The sequence below is a fragment of the Scyliorhinus canicula genome, chromosome 1 (assembly GCF_902713615.1).
Source record: "Scyliorhinus canicula chromosome 1, sScyCan1.1, whole genome shotgun sequence".
Classification (NCBI taxonomy): Eukaryota; Metazoa; Chordata; class Chondrichthyes; order Carcharhiniformes; family Scyliorhinidae; genus Scyliorhinus; species Scyliorhinus canicula.
The window spans coordinates 51,552,366-51,565,416 of record NC_052146.1 but is presented as its reverse complement, the minus strand read 5'-3'; the positions used below and the strand labels follow the sequence as shown (position 1 = coordinate 51,565,416).

General features: G+C 44.4%; 1 protein-coding gene across 4 annotated transcripts in view; it reads left to right on the top strand.

The window, feature by feature from the left end:
* The window catches only part of rbm19 (RNA binding motif protein 19), a 377,192-nt gene that overhangs the window by 348,956 nt on the left and 15,185 nt on the right, over positions 1–13,051 (top strand). For 2 of the 4 annotated variants that reach the window (XM_038790712.1, XM_038790740.1), the window contains exon 25: positions 5,634–6,985. The exons of 1 other annotated variant lie outside the window; for it this stretch is intronic. The gene's annotated coding sequence lies outside the window, so the exon portion shown is untranslated. Of the gene's footprint in view, positions 1–4,942; positions 4,955–5,633; positions 6,986–13,051 lie in introns of those variants that run through there. One more of the 4 variants, XM_038790730.1, reaches the window with a different exon arrangement.

Below are 13,051 nucleotides of genomic sequence, written 5' to 3'. Positions count from 1 at the left end.
AGCCTCCTAGCCATAATCCCGCTTCCCAGGTCGTGTCTGTGTCCCCACCCCCCCCAACACCCGCATCCTCCTCCAGGACCTCGTCCCTCTGTTGGGCAATGTTGTGCAAGACGCAGCAGACCATAACTATGCGCCCGACCCTGTCGGGGTGGTACTGCAGGGCCCCTCCAGAGCGGTCCAGGCACCGGAACCTCATCTTCAGGAGGCCAAAGCACCTCTCCACAACACCCCTGGTCGCGCATGGGCCTCATTATAGTGGGGCTCCGCGTCGGTCTGTGGCCTCCGTATAGGCGTCATCAGTCACTACCGCAACGGGGTACCCCCTGTCGCCCAGCAACCAGCCCTTCAGCCTGGGGGGTGTCCCTCGAAAATAGCGGGGATGAACGAATGAGCTAAAATGAAAGCATCATGCACGCTGCCAGGGTACTGGGAGCACACATGCATAATCTTCATGCGATGGTCGCAGACAACCTGAATATTCATCAAGTAGTTCCCCTTCCTGTTCAGGACAATGTCTGTTATCCGAGGGTGGATGCATGCTGACTTACACCCCATCAATCACCCCCTGGACCATCGGCATCCCGGCCACTGAAGCGAATCCCGCTGCCCGGTCAGCCTGGTAAAATTTATGTATCGTTCTGCGATTTCATACAGGGCGCCGGTGACGGCCCGGATGCACCGGTGCACCGATGCCTGCGAGATTCCAGAGAGGTCCCCACTCGGCGGCTGGAAGGACCCCGTTGCGAAGAAATTGAAGGCAACCGTCACCTTGACGGCCACCGGGATAGCATGTCCATTCCACGTGGTGCCAGGTGTTGCCACGGTCTCCTGACTCAATCAGAGTCTCCTCCTGCATGCCGTATCTGGAAACTCCTGGAACGACGTGCGGTCCCGGTGCGCTCGGCCCCATGGGGCGTCTCCGGCGCCTTGGCACCACCACCTGCTCTTGCTCCTCCCCCTGCTCTCTATCAGGATCCGAATCATCGTCCTCCGCATGCCCGACAATGTGGTGGTCATTGTCACCCGCCGACTCCTCATGCACCTGTTGGGCAGGAGGGCCTGCAGCATGAGCGGCTGGCACGGGGCCCTCTGCTGCCAGTCCCTTTGCTGCAGCCGCCGCTCCAGCAGCTGCTCTGAACCGCCTTCGACAGCGGCGACAAATAGCTACCTGTAGGGCAGGCGCTCCCGTCGCGGCGGAAAACATTGCTGGACGGTGCGCAAACATAACAACCTACAGGAATGAGGGGGGGGGGAAGGAGAGACAACAACATGTTTAATGATACCACTTTGACACCTCGACAGCCAGGGCCCATGGCATACATGGGTGCCCTGGCTGCCTTGTACCGCTGCAAACACATGTGCCTTAACCCCGTCCCTCCTCATTGAGACGCCACTTGCCTCGGCCCATCAGCGTGACCTGCACTTGGAAGCGTGTCTTCGCCACCGTCCTGCCATGGAAGGTAGGCTGGCATGTCGCTCCTGCGGGTAACTTTGCCTGCCCTCAACCCCCCCCCCCCCCCCCAACTGCACGGCGGCATCATTTCCTCCACCCCCTCCTCCATCCTCCAACCCCTCCTCTGTCCTCCACCCACTCCTCCTTCCTCCACACCCTCCTCTGTCGTCCACCCCCTTCTCCGTTGTTCACCCCCTTCTCCGTCCTCCAGCCTGCACAACTGGCTGACGAATTTATTTACCAGGTGGGAACGGTGATGGTGTGACCTGGGTCCATGCCGCCGGGACTTCGGCCCATCTGGACCTGGAGAATCGCCGTACTTAGTACCTCAGGCGATTCTCCGGCAGGCACGGCGCCAACCTCGATGAAGCCGTTCTCGCCGCTTGGGAGAATGGCGGAACGGTGTCGGACCGGCGCCGTGGGAAAAAATGGCGTGAACGCCGATTCTCCCATAAGGCGCGGCATGGGAGAACCGTGCCCATAATCTTTTCTCTACTGCTAATTTTAGGTAATGGTAATCGTTCTTTGAATATAGGGAGAGGTGTTGGTGTAGTTTTATTGTCACTGGACTAGCAATCTAGAGACCCAGGGTAATGCTCTGGGGACCTGGGTTCAAATCTCACCTTGATAGATGGTGAAATATGAATTCAATGAAAGAAAATCTGGAATTAACCTTAAAGGAAAAGGAGAAAGGTCCAAGAAGACCTTTACATTCAGTCAAAGGAAAACGACAGGAATCTGGAAAAGGTCTTTTTAAGTGAAATCAAGAGTGAGAAGTCGAGGCACGCTCCAAGTTTAACCAGAGGAAGCTGCTGGAAACAGATTTATAGCAAGTGGGCTGAGATCAGCCAGACATCCAAGGAGACAGTTGAAAGTCTGTAACTTCACACTATGTGAAGCAGTGGTGTTCTGTTGGCCTGGCTGAGTATCTGAGAGTGTGTGTGGAAGGCCAAATTTGAATGCATATTGCGACCAAGAGAGGAGGAACATCAGACGGTGAGGTTGAAACCCTGGAGGTGGATCCTTGTTGAAGATACCCAAGTTAAAAGACAGAACTTCTGTGAGACTGGTTGGCTCTCAGTGTGACAGATGTCTGGGGGGGAGTTGATGGGATATCCATAGCATCTGTTTGGGATGGCATCTTTGATTTGGTTTCAGTGTTTGATGTGTCTGACCACAGGCGTGGTTTACTGGACTCTACACTTGTGAACATTAGAGTATAAGATAGATTGTGTAACTTGTGTTATCCTTATAAATCCTTATATATTAAGGTTAGTTAAGATCTATAAGGCCTAGTTCCACCCTAGGATATGACTTGTCCAGTAGTAGCACCAACTGGAATCATAACAGATCAAAGAAATAGTGTGAATGGGACCTGTTGCTGCTATGGCACAAGTTGGTCTCACTCCAAGCTTACTGCTACTCTAGGAAGGTGTTGTATGGTGATGTATTCAACAGGCATATTGCTGAAACTGTGGGGTTACCTTTCAGGTGGATAAAGGTTTTCAAATCAATCACGTGTATGTTCACTATGTCAGACTGCCTTGGTGAAATTTCATGCAAGCCCCGTCAACAGGACACTGATGAACTTTACAATCACAAATGTGAATATGCAAGGAGCCTATGGTATTTTAATTTAGCTGGAGAGTTCATGATTGATGATCTATTTGAAAAATAAGTTATTTAACCCAAATTATTTGAGAACCACTGCCTTAAAAGAAAAAATATCCCATCACAATTATTTATGGTTGATAACCTACCTTTGTGATGGATATCTTCCGTCTAAGCATGTTAACTATAATTGCTAAAAGCAAGTTTCCCCCATTTTATTCAAGTAATATATCTACTCCTACAGATAGATTTGCAGCGTCTATGTTTCAATGTCTTGAAGGAAACTAAATTGTCCATTTTTTGTCTGAAATTAAGTGAAAGCTATCAGGACTGGTTTAAAAACAAAATCAAATGTGCCTGGGATAATATCCCTTATCAAGGAATGCCTTTGTTGACCATATCCCTCCTATTTGCTGTCAAGTATTCTGTGGACCTTCTAAACAAAATGGAGGTGGAGGATGGGGATACTGTGCAATTTTTTAGCTACTTCTGTTTAATACTTTTTTGTGGCCAACTTTCATAAGCCATTCTGTTTCTTTTAAATCTGGAGCTAGATTCTCCAAAATGGTGGAGTTTCATGCCAGAAAAACTGGCGTGAAAGGGCCACTAATTCCCAGCCCTGCAGGGGGCTAGCAGGGACCTGGTGTAGATCTCGCAGCTTTTGCTGCAGATGCGGGCCCCTGTACTTCCGGGTCGGTGACCGCGCATGCGCATGGCGACAGCCTCCAGCGGCCACTCCGTGCTTCATGGCAGACTCAGACCGCACAACTGGACCCAAAACAGAAACCCCCCATCGGCCGTGCACCGACCCTCAACACCCACAAACATTTACCGGCCACCTATAAGCCCCCCCCCCCATCGCCCTCCGGTCGGCCCGCCCCTGACCAGGGCTGAGTCTGCAGCAGCCACCCGAGTATCTCGACGGGCTGGAGCACATTAGTTCCATGCCGTCGGGACTTTGGCCAGTCGGGGGCAGAGTGGGCCTCTGGCAAATGGTCCCAGGTAGGTCCTAGGCGGTGCAGCATACTCCCCGAGAACGCCGCTTTTCGGGGCTGGCAGAATCGGGGAACCAGCGTCGGTCCCAATTCCTTGAGGGAAAATGGTTTCTCCACCCTGCGCCGGCCGTGATTTTGGCGTCCGGGTGTGGAGAATCCAGCCCCTGATCTCTCAAGATTTTCTAAATGTGACTCTGTTAGTGAAAGATTTTGCAACTTTCAGATTTGATTTGATTTATTATTGTCACATTTATTAGTATACATTGAAAAATATAGTTTCTTGCATGCAAAGAATGGTTCTTCCAGCTTGCACATGCATTTTTTAAAATAAGCATCCAGTAATATTGTGTATAAGGAAGACGATTGATTACAAAGCATACACCATTTCTAAATCAGGAAGGTGAATGGACAACTTTTGACTAGGTCTTTGTATAACAAAATTTAAAGCTAAATACCAGACAGTTGATGCAAGTAATATAAATTGCCTCATCTTCCAGTTTCTTCCACCTCAAGAAAGAGCATTGCTCCTATTCAGTATCTCGCCAGTCAGTCCCTATAGAGCAAGGAACTCATTCCCTGTGGGGAATGGCAGTGGAAAGCCAGCATTCCATCACTGCACACTGGTGCACAAGTTAACTGTATCTGATCCAACAGGAATAGTTGTTAATTTGTGATCTTTGTTTTCTGCTAAATTCAGACCTATTATTCATTTTGGTGGCAATAGCCCACAGTCTTTGTGAACAGAATTTACTGTAAAGAGCAACATCATTAGAAGGCATTGATGAATGGATGTCATTCCTTGGTGGCTTGTTTTATATAACAAAATTAAGAGGATGATGTTGACACCAACTATTGTTTTCTTTGTCCATAATGCATCTGAGAGGATTCTGTGATGGTATTTATTTTGATTGTTTTTTTGTGAGCACATTAATATTTCCCTTTATTCCATTTATTAATCTAGGGTAATTTTCAAAATGTAATATTATTTTTACATTCTATGGCATGTTAGCTGCACTGTCATTACTAAATAGTGACACCAGCTTTCACATGTGCTCAGTGGTGCACTCGTGCTGCAGGTGCTGTCATCAGTACACCATCATTACTGAAAGTGCCTGGCCCGCTGCAGGCTACTGCCCATTCACCCAGAACTGTTGGCAAAACAACACTGAGGCTTTAGCCCAGCAATGTGCAACCCATGGTTTGGATTTAAAATATGCAAATTATTTGTAGCATTTTTAATAGTCACTGATTGCATTACCTTTTTGAGCACACCCACACCCACCCTCCAAAGTTTACTGATATAGCTAATAATAAATGTTTAACTAAACACATTTCATCCTTTATCTAACTGATTGTTTTTTAGTAATCTGGTTCATGCTAGAAAGATGTAAAATGAAACTAATTTGGCCACAAAGTATACTTGATAAAGTCGAAAAGATGTTTCAATGTTTTTATGTAACTTTGTTTATGTGTTACTTTTCTTAATTTAAGGAGTATATTTTGTTCAGAAATAAATCAAATTAGGAATTGACATTGAGGGTATTGATATTTTGACTTTCTTTTTTTCTTTGAAGTGAAACATTAAGTACATATTTTGAAAGATGCAATAGGCTGTGGCACAAGGAAAATTACGAATATCAATCCAAGTTCCACGACTACGTCTCTTCTACCTACAAGGCACAAGTCATGATTGATGGAAAACTCTACTTGCTTGGATATATACAATGGTTGCAGCTTCAATGATGGCAATCCATTCTACCACCTCAAGAAACATCCACATCATCCACTACTGACATACAGTAGCTGCACTCTATGGTATCTACAGGATGCATTGCAGCAACACACCAAGGCTTCTTTTACAGTACCTCCAAAACTTGTGATCTACCATCTAGGACCGGGACAGCAGGCGCATGAAAACACCATAGCGCACCATTCCAACTTGGGCATATATTGCAACTCCTTCAGCATCACTAGGTCTGCATCCTGGGATTCCCTACCTAAAAACACTGTGGGAGTACCTTCACCACATGGACTATAGCAGTTCAAGAAGGCAGTTCCAGCTTATCATTTCACCACAGCAATGTCACTAGTTTCGAAAGTTAAGCCAGGCATTTCCCTACAGAGCCAATGGCAGAAAATTGGAGAGAACATTCGTCCCAATGCCCTAGTGTGCACAAGTTGTAAACCAGTTATACAGCAGCTTCAACAGAATCAGGGGATCAGGTTATTTAGCTTTCAGTTGGGGATTTTATATAAAGGTATATATAAGAATATCAGTAACTAAAAGGGAAAGTCTAAATCTTAAAATTATCTCATTTTCCATGGGTTGAGGAATTGAAATTAGCTTTCAAAATTGAAGTCAACCCCACAATCTTGTTATGGGCATTGTAGGCAACTTGTTTGTCTTGGTGTTTCATCTTATTTAAATGTCAGCCTGGGAGGGATTATTGGATGAATCGTAATAAGCCCCTGAATCATCTTGAGGAAATAATATTCAATTAAAACTCCCATTGTCCCTATTTACTGCCTATTAAGACAAAATAACCACATTTTTAACAAAATGTGGGTATTAATTTGTGAAAGAATTCCTGATTGTTAATGTGCAAGTTTGATATTGGGCAGCAATCAAAGATCATTCAAATTTGGCAAAACAGTAGATACAGCATATCTGCTGTGTCTCGGGGAGGGAGATTGTGATTATTTACAGTGATTTTCATTGTTTCCACTCGCACTCCTTTTATGTAATTTGTGGATTTACAGTGATTTCTGAAATCAAGATAATTGTTCAAAAACTTCAAATGTTACCATAGGATGTTAAGTCCAGAATACACGTTTTGACAAATTTTGTAAATGTGTTTTAAGTTCTAAATCTACTCAATGTTATATATATTTTTAATAAATTTCACTTGTAGAAACATGGACTGATGAATTGTGTTGGCCATATTTGTTATTTGGAGCAAGTCAAATTTTTCCGATGCTAATTATCAGAATAAAGCAGTAATGTGTTCTTCTGTTTTCGTGTATTTGTGAGCAACCTGCTAAATATTATTCTTGAAAATAAGTCTTCAAACTTAATTCAAGGTCATTTGATGAAGCCAACACTTGGAAGCAGCTCCCTTCCGTTTGTATCTGAGGCACAGGTTAATAAAATCAAAGAACTATGAGACTTGATGGTAACTCTTTGAGAAGCTGTCAAAATACTGAAGAACATTGGGCGAAATTCTCCGCCCCCCACGACGGGTGGGAGAATAGCGGGAGGGCCTTCCTGACATTTTTGCCGCCCTCCCGCTATTCTCCCACCCCCCCGCCGAAGTCCCGACCCGAATCGCTGCCGCCGTTTTTCTACGGCCGGCAGCGATTCTCAGCTGTTAGATGGGCCGAAGTCCCAGCCCTTTCCGCCGTTTTTACGAACGGCAAACACGCCTGGTCTTGCCGTTCGTAAAAACGGCGTCACAAACTCGCTATTAATAACCATGGCACCGATTGGCACGGCCGTACCACGGCCGTGCCAAGGGTGCCATGGGCCCGCGATCGGTGGGCACCGATCGCGGGCAGCGGGCCCGATGCCCGCGCACTACTTGTCCTTCCGCCGCCCCGCAGTATCCATTCGCAGGGCGGCTGAGGGGCAACCCGGCCCGCGCATGCGCGGGTTTCGCGCAAAAAACGCGATGACGTCACCTGCGCATGCGCGGGTTGGAGTCTTCCAAACTGCGCATACGCGGCTGACGTCATATGACGCGTCAGCCGGCGCTAACTCTGGCAAGCGGGCTTAACGATTTTCGTTAAGCCCGTCTTGCCGGAGCCTATGGCGTCGGGCTGCTAGCCCCGACCGGGGACCAGAATCGGTCCCCGGTCGGGAAGGGGCGCGCTGCCGTAAAACCCGCCCGGGTTTTACGGCAGCTTTACGATTTCTCCCGTTTTGGGAGAATCTCGCCCATATTTTCTGAGCATTCACTTAGATAACAATTATGTTATACATTTAGAAATACATAGGGCAATAAGGTAGCACAGTGGATAGCAATGTTGCTTCACAGCTCCGGGGTCCCGGGTTCGATTTCAAACTTGGGTCATTGTCTGTGCGGAGTCTGTGTTCTCCCTGTATCTGTGTGGGTTTCCTCCGGGTGCTCCAGTTTCCTCCCACCAATCCCGAAAGACGTGCTTGTTGCGTGAATTGAACATTCTCAATTCTCCCTCTGTGTATCCAAACAGGCGCTGGAGTGTGGCAACTTTGGGATTTTCACAGTAACTTCATTGCAGTGTTAATGTAAGCCTACTTGTGACAATAATAAAGATTATTATATTATTAGAATGTACAGAACAGAAACAGCCATTGGATCCACCCAGACCTTGCCAGTTTTTATGCTCCACTCTCACCTCTTCCCATCCTTCCTCCTTGAGATCTACCACCATTATCTTCTATTCCCTTCTCTCTCATATGCTTAACTAGCCTCGCCTTAAAAATGTCCATACTATTCACCTCTGGTATTCCTTGTAGTAGCGAGTGCTACGCTCTCACTATTCTCAGTAGAGAAGTTTCTTTTGAATTGCCAACTTGATTTCTTATATTGATGGTTTCTAGGTTAGCTCTTTGGCACAAATGGAAGCGTTTTTCACTATCTGCTTTATCTAAACCTTCTAAAATTTTGAAGACCTCTATTAAGCCTTCAGCCTTCTCTTTTCAAAAGAAAGGAGACCGACGCACTACATCTTTTCCTGATATATACATATATACCTGTGCAGTTCTAGTTTCATCTTTTGTAAATCATAATCTCACCCTTTCCGATTCCTCTGTATCCTTTTTTTATAATATGACAACCAGAATTGTACACTGCTCCCGAGTGTGGTTTGATCAAGGTTCAATGCACCGTTAGCATAACTGAGTAGAAGCCTGAATTTAGCTTTGATCAAACTGTACCTTTCATAGCCTAAATCTGTATTTCCGTTTGCAGCGCTGTTCTAGATGTTGCAAAATCAACATAATTTTTTCATCCATGTGAATGAATGGAAACTAATGAAATATGACCCTCACAAATGCAACTCAAATAAAATCAAAAGAGAAAGTTGTTGATCACTAAAATTACATGCATTGTGGCACTGTCCGCAATATAGTAATTGTGATAATGGCTTTTGTAAAACAACAGTGTGCCACCAAAGAGTTAATCTCACTAAAAATATAATTGATGCATTTTGCTGTGAGCAAGTATTTGTCAGAGGGAGTGATTATTTTACTACACTGCTTTTGAATGTTTTCAAATTGTCATTGGCATTGGTTCAGTAACATTACCCAGGTCTGCTGACAGCTGATTTTCCAGTATGTAAAACAGCATTTGCAGTTAGCTCTTAGATGTGGTCAGTGTGTAACACAGCAGCGGCTGAGCAGACCGATTATACCGCCAGAATAGTCAGCAGCGAGATAGCAGACAAAACATCTGTGTCTCATTTTCATATCTAGCTAAATAAAATGACACAAAAACACACAAGCAGACTCGGGGGTAGTTGCGTGTTTCTCCTGGGAATGAGAAAAGCATGTTGGAAAGATGCAGGTTATCAGAGAACCATGAAGACAATAATATAACCTGACACATTTGAAATGAGACACCAGTTGTCATGGCAACAGCTCACGTGGGAGTAGATCTCGAGAGACAGCTATGAGATGTAGTATAAATGATGTTTGATTAGAACTTAAATCATTTAGGCTCATGGAAGATGGGCCTTTTGTCAGCATGGAACCTTGGGTCACTTGTAAAGCGACTGGGCCTGAACGTATTAGCCTTACACGTGGTCCTGGGGGTGAAAGGGCATGCAGACTGATTAGTTTGCCCTTCTCCACTTAGTTTTTCATAACCTTCTGAGTACTAAAGCATCATTTCTATACCAAAAACCACTTCACATGTAAAGAGACCATTTACTCTTGATAATAGAAGTACTGTTAACATTTTAAAATTTGGAATATTGAGCTGCTCAATGTAGCATTGTTTAAAGTGGTTTCATATTGTAAAAGCTTTTCTACATAATCCAGCATTTTATTGTGCAGCAGATAAGTTGTTCTGAAATAGTTAAGGAAATGGACGCCACTATCCCCCATTTAATGTAAAGATAAATATCTTATGCAATGTGCATACAACATTTCTGTCTGTAATTTAAACTTTAACAGTGTTGCATTTCTTTTAAGTTCCACTTTGCGTGCACAGAGCAACTATTATTCATCTTATTTGAAACAAAATTCTGGCAGCATCTCCAATTTGCAATTAATGTAGTTGCAGTTTATTTTCTGTGTTCCTCCAGGCTGCTGGAAATTGCATGTTTCTTTTATTTGGTGGCGGCAAGTGCAGAAATGTAGCGTGTGCACCGCTTGCCTGAAGGGCCGTGTCATTTGCAGTGTTTCAAGTAATGAATCCTGGATCTGGGCTCTCTTAGACAAATGACCTGTGGCCTGGCGGCCGTTTGTGGACCCAAATGATTTTGTCAGCTGTCACTTTGTAGCCAGAAAAATGTCAAAGCCTGTGGACAAGTGCCGCATGAAAGAATTTCTACCTTCCATTAAATATTCTGTGCTAAATAAGCTCTTGTTATCTAATAACCAATGTGATCCAAGATTAGAAAATTCCTTTGGGGTCCGGCATGCAGACTTAACTCCTTTTACACTAATTTTCTGTTAATTCTATTCAAGAATAGGAATAGTATTATCATCGAGAATTTGTTTACTCTGGTTAGAGAAGCTTGTGTCATGTTTAAATAGCAGTAACTTTTCTTAACAAAAAGTTTCATTTAATTCCATACCAAGTATCATTTGCCTATGCAGCATTTTCAATAGAATTTCTTTGTTTTTTTTTTGTTAATATTCTGCTCATCATTCTGTTTGCATTCTAATTCCTCCATGTCCTATTTTTAGTGAATGATTTAACAAATTTACATTAAATCCCTTTCCACATTTAGCATACAGGTAAAATTAAACCTCCATGTGTTCATGTAAGTAATAGTGCTGAGTACTAGCAGATAAGAGGTAAAAGGCCAAATGTCTGTAGATGTCTCAACTGGAGATTGTTTCTGACCACTTCAAACAGCTAACGGTAGGGGAATCAAGGCTTTGTTTGTGTTTGTTTAATTAGCAAAAAGAAGCCTTTAATGAACATTGACAAAGTTAATCATGTAGTTATCAAACATTAGTACTTTGCACACCTGATTGGTGAATTTACAGAATGTTACGCAGGCAATTCCTGTAACAAAATGCACACAAAAAATTCTTCATTAGCAATTTAATAAAAGTTGAAAGATGATGACTTTTTCATTAAACTAATACATTTGTACCAAACCTAAGATTTTGAACCATGTTCGTTTCTTCCTCTGATTAATTTGCTGTACAGTGTACTATAAATTATTTAAGTTGAGGCCAACCAAATGTTTCATTAGTCATGAAGCTTGCTGCTAAATTCATTCCATATTTCAAAGTTCAGTTCAGTGAAGGACTAGATTGCGTAGTGAACTACACACTTACATTCCACTTCTGGTTTCAAATCCATTCTCATTGACGAGCTGGAAGTCTTTCCCCCTCTAGTGACTGTACTGTATTACTTTGAGTAGTCTCAATCCAGTTCTATTAGGTATGAACCAGCAGTACAGAAAAGTCTAAAGTTCAGCTTTAATTCAAATCTCCGGCACAAAGATCAGGTGCAGCAAAAATAAAAATTCACACTAGTACAACAAGGCTTCTGAAACTGAAGTTCCATTGAGTTGTTGAAGAGTAGAGGGAGTTTTATTTTACATCTGGTCATGCCATACCTAATGTAGGAGTGCTTGGTGCCAATGTAGGATATGCAAAAATAAAGCTTTCCATCCCCAGAACTGGCATCTGTCACCTTATTGAGCACAAAAACAAAATTGGTTCAATTTTTATTGCACTAATTATAATTACTAATATTTTGGCAGAATATCAGGAAAAATGTTCACTGAGACTATGAAACAAGATTAAACAATGTGATGGAATTATTCCATAGCAGTTCCCAGCTCTTGTGTTCAGAATGTGGGACATATGAAGCAAGAGGCAGTAGGAAATATTAAAATATAAACGACATGTGCCCAGTGATCCCTTTTTCTCAGCCAGAATAGAAATGATTTATCAATGAAAGAAAATTGGTAGCATAAAATATGAGAGTAATGATTTTCTGGGGAGCAGGTTATCCAGTGATATCAGAAGTACTGAATTCATAAAATGCTAGGTCACAAGTTATAAAACCTGATATTACTCGTTTACTGCAAAATAAATATATTTTTTCACCTTTCCTAATTCTTCTAAATTTCTTCATTTCGTTGCTGAAGGCACTGATTCTTATTAGTGCATGTTTATATTGTTGCCTGCAATCCACTGCCATCTTACCTAAGTGACTTTTAATTTGAGGCGAAATAGTACGGGCGCGATTCTCCGCACTCACGACGGGGCGGAGAATAGCGGGCGGCGCAAATTTTTATGGCGACGCTGGTCCGACGCCCTCCGCTATTCTCCCCCCACGCCCGCCCCCCGACACGAATCGCTGCTCGCCGTTTTTTTACGGTGAGCAACGATTCTCCCCTGGCCGATGGGCCGATTTCCAAGGCCTTTACGGCCGTTTTCACGATTTTTAATACACCTGCTATACCAGTTCGTGAAAACGGCCACAAAGTGCCGTTCTGCACAACCATGCCACCGATTGGCACGGCCGTGCCAAGGGTGGCATGGGCCCGCGATCGGTGGGCACCGATCACGGGCAGCGGGTCCGATTCCCGCGCACTCTTTCTCCCTCCGCCGCCCCACAGGATATGTCCGCGGGGCGGCTGAGGGGCATTACGGACCGTGCATGCGCGGGTCTGACGCATATGCGCGGGTTGGAGTCGTCCAATCCGCGCATGCACGGCTGACGTCATCATATGCGTCAGCCGTCGCTAACTTTGGCGCGCGGGCTTAGCGAAATTCGTTAAGCCCGCGATGCCGGAGTTCACGGGGCCGCGATGCTAGCCC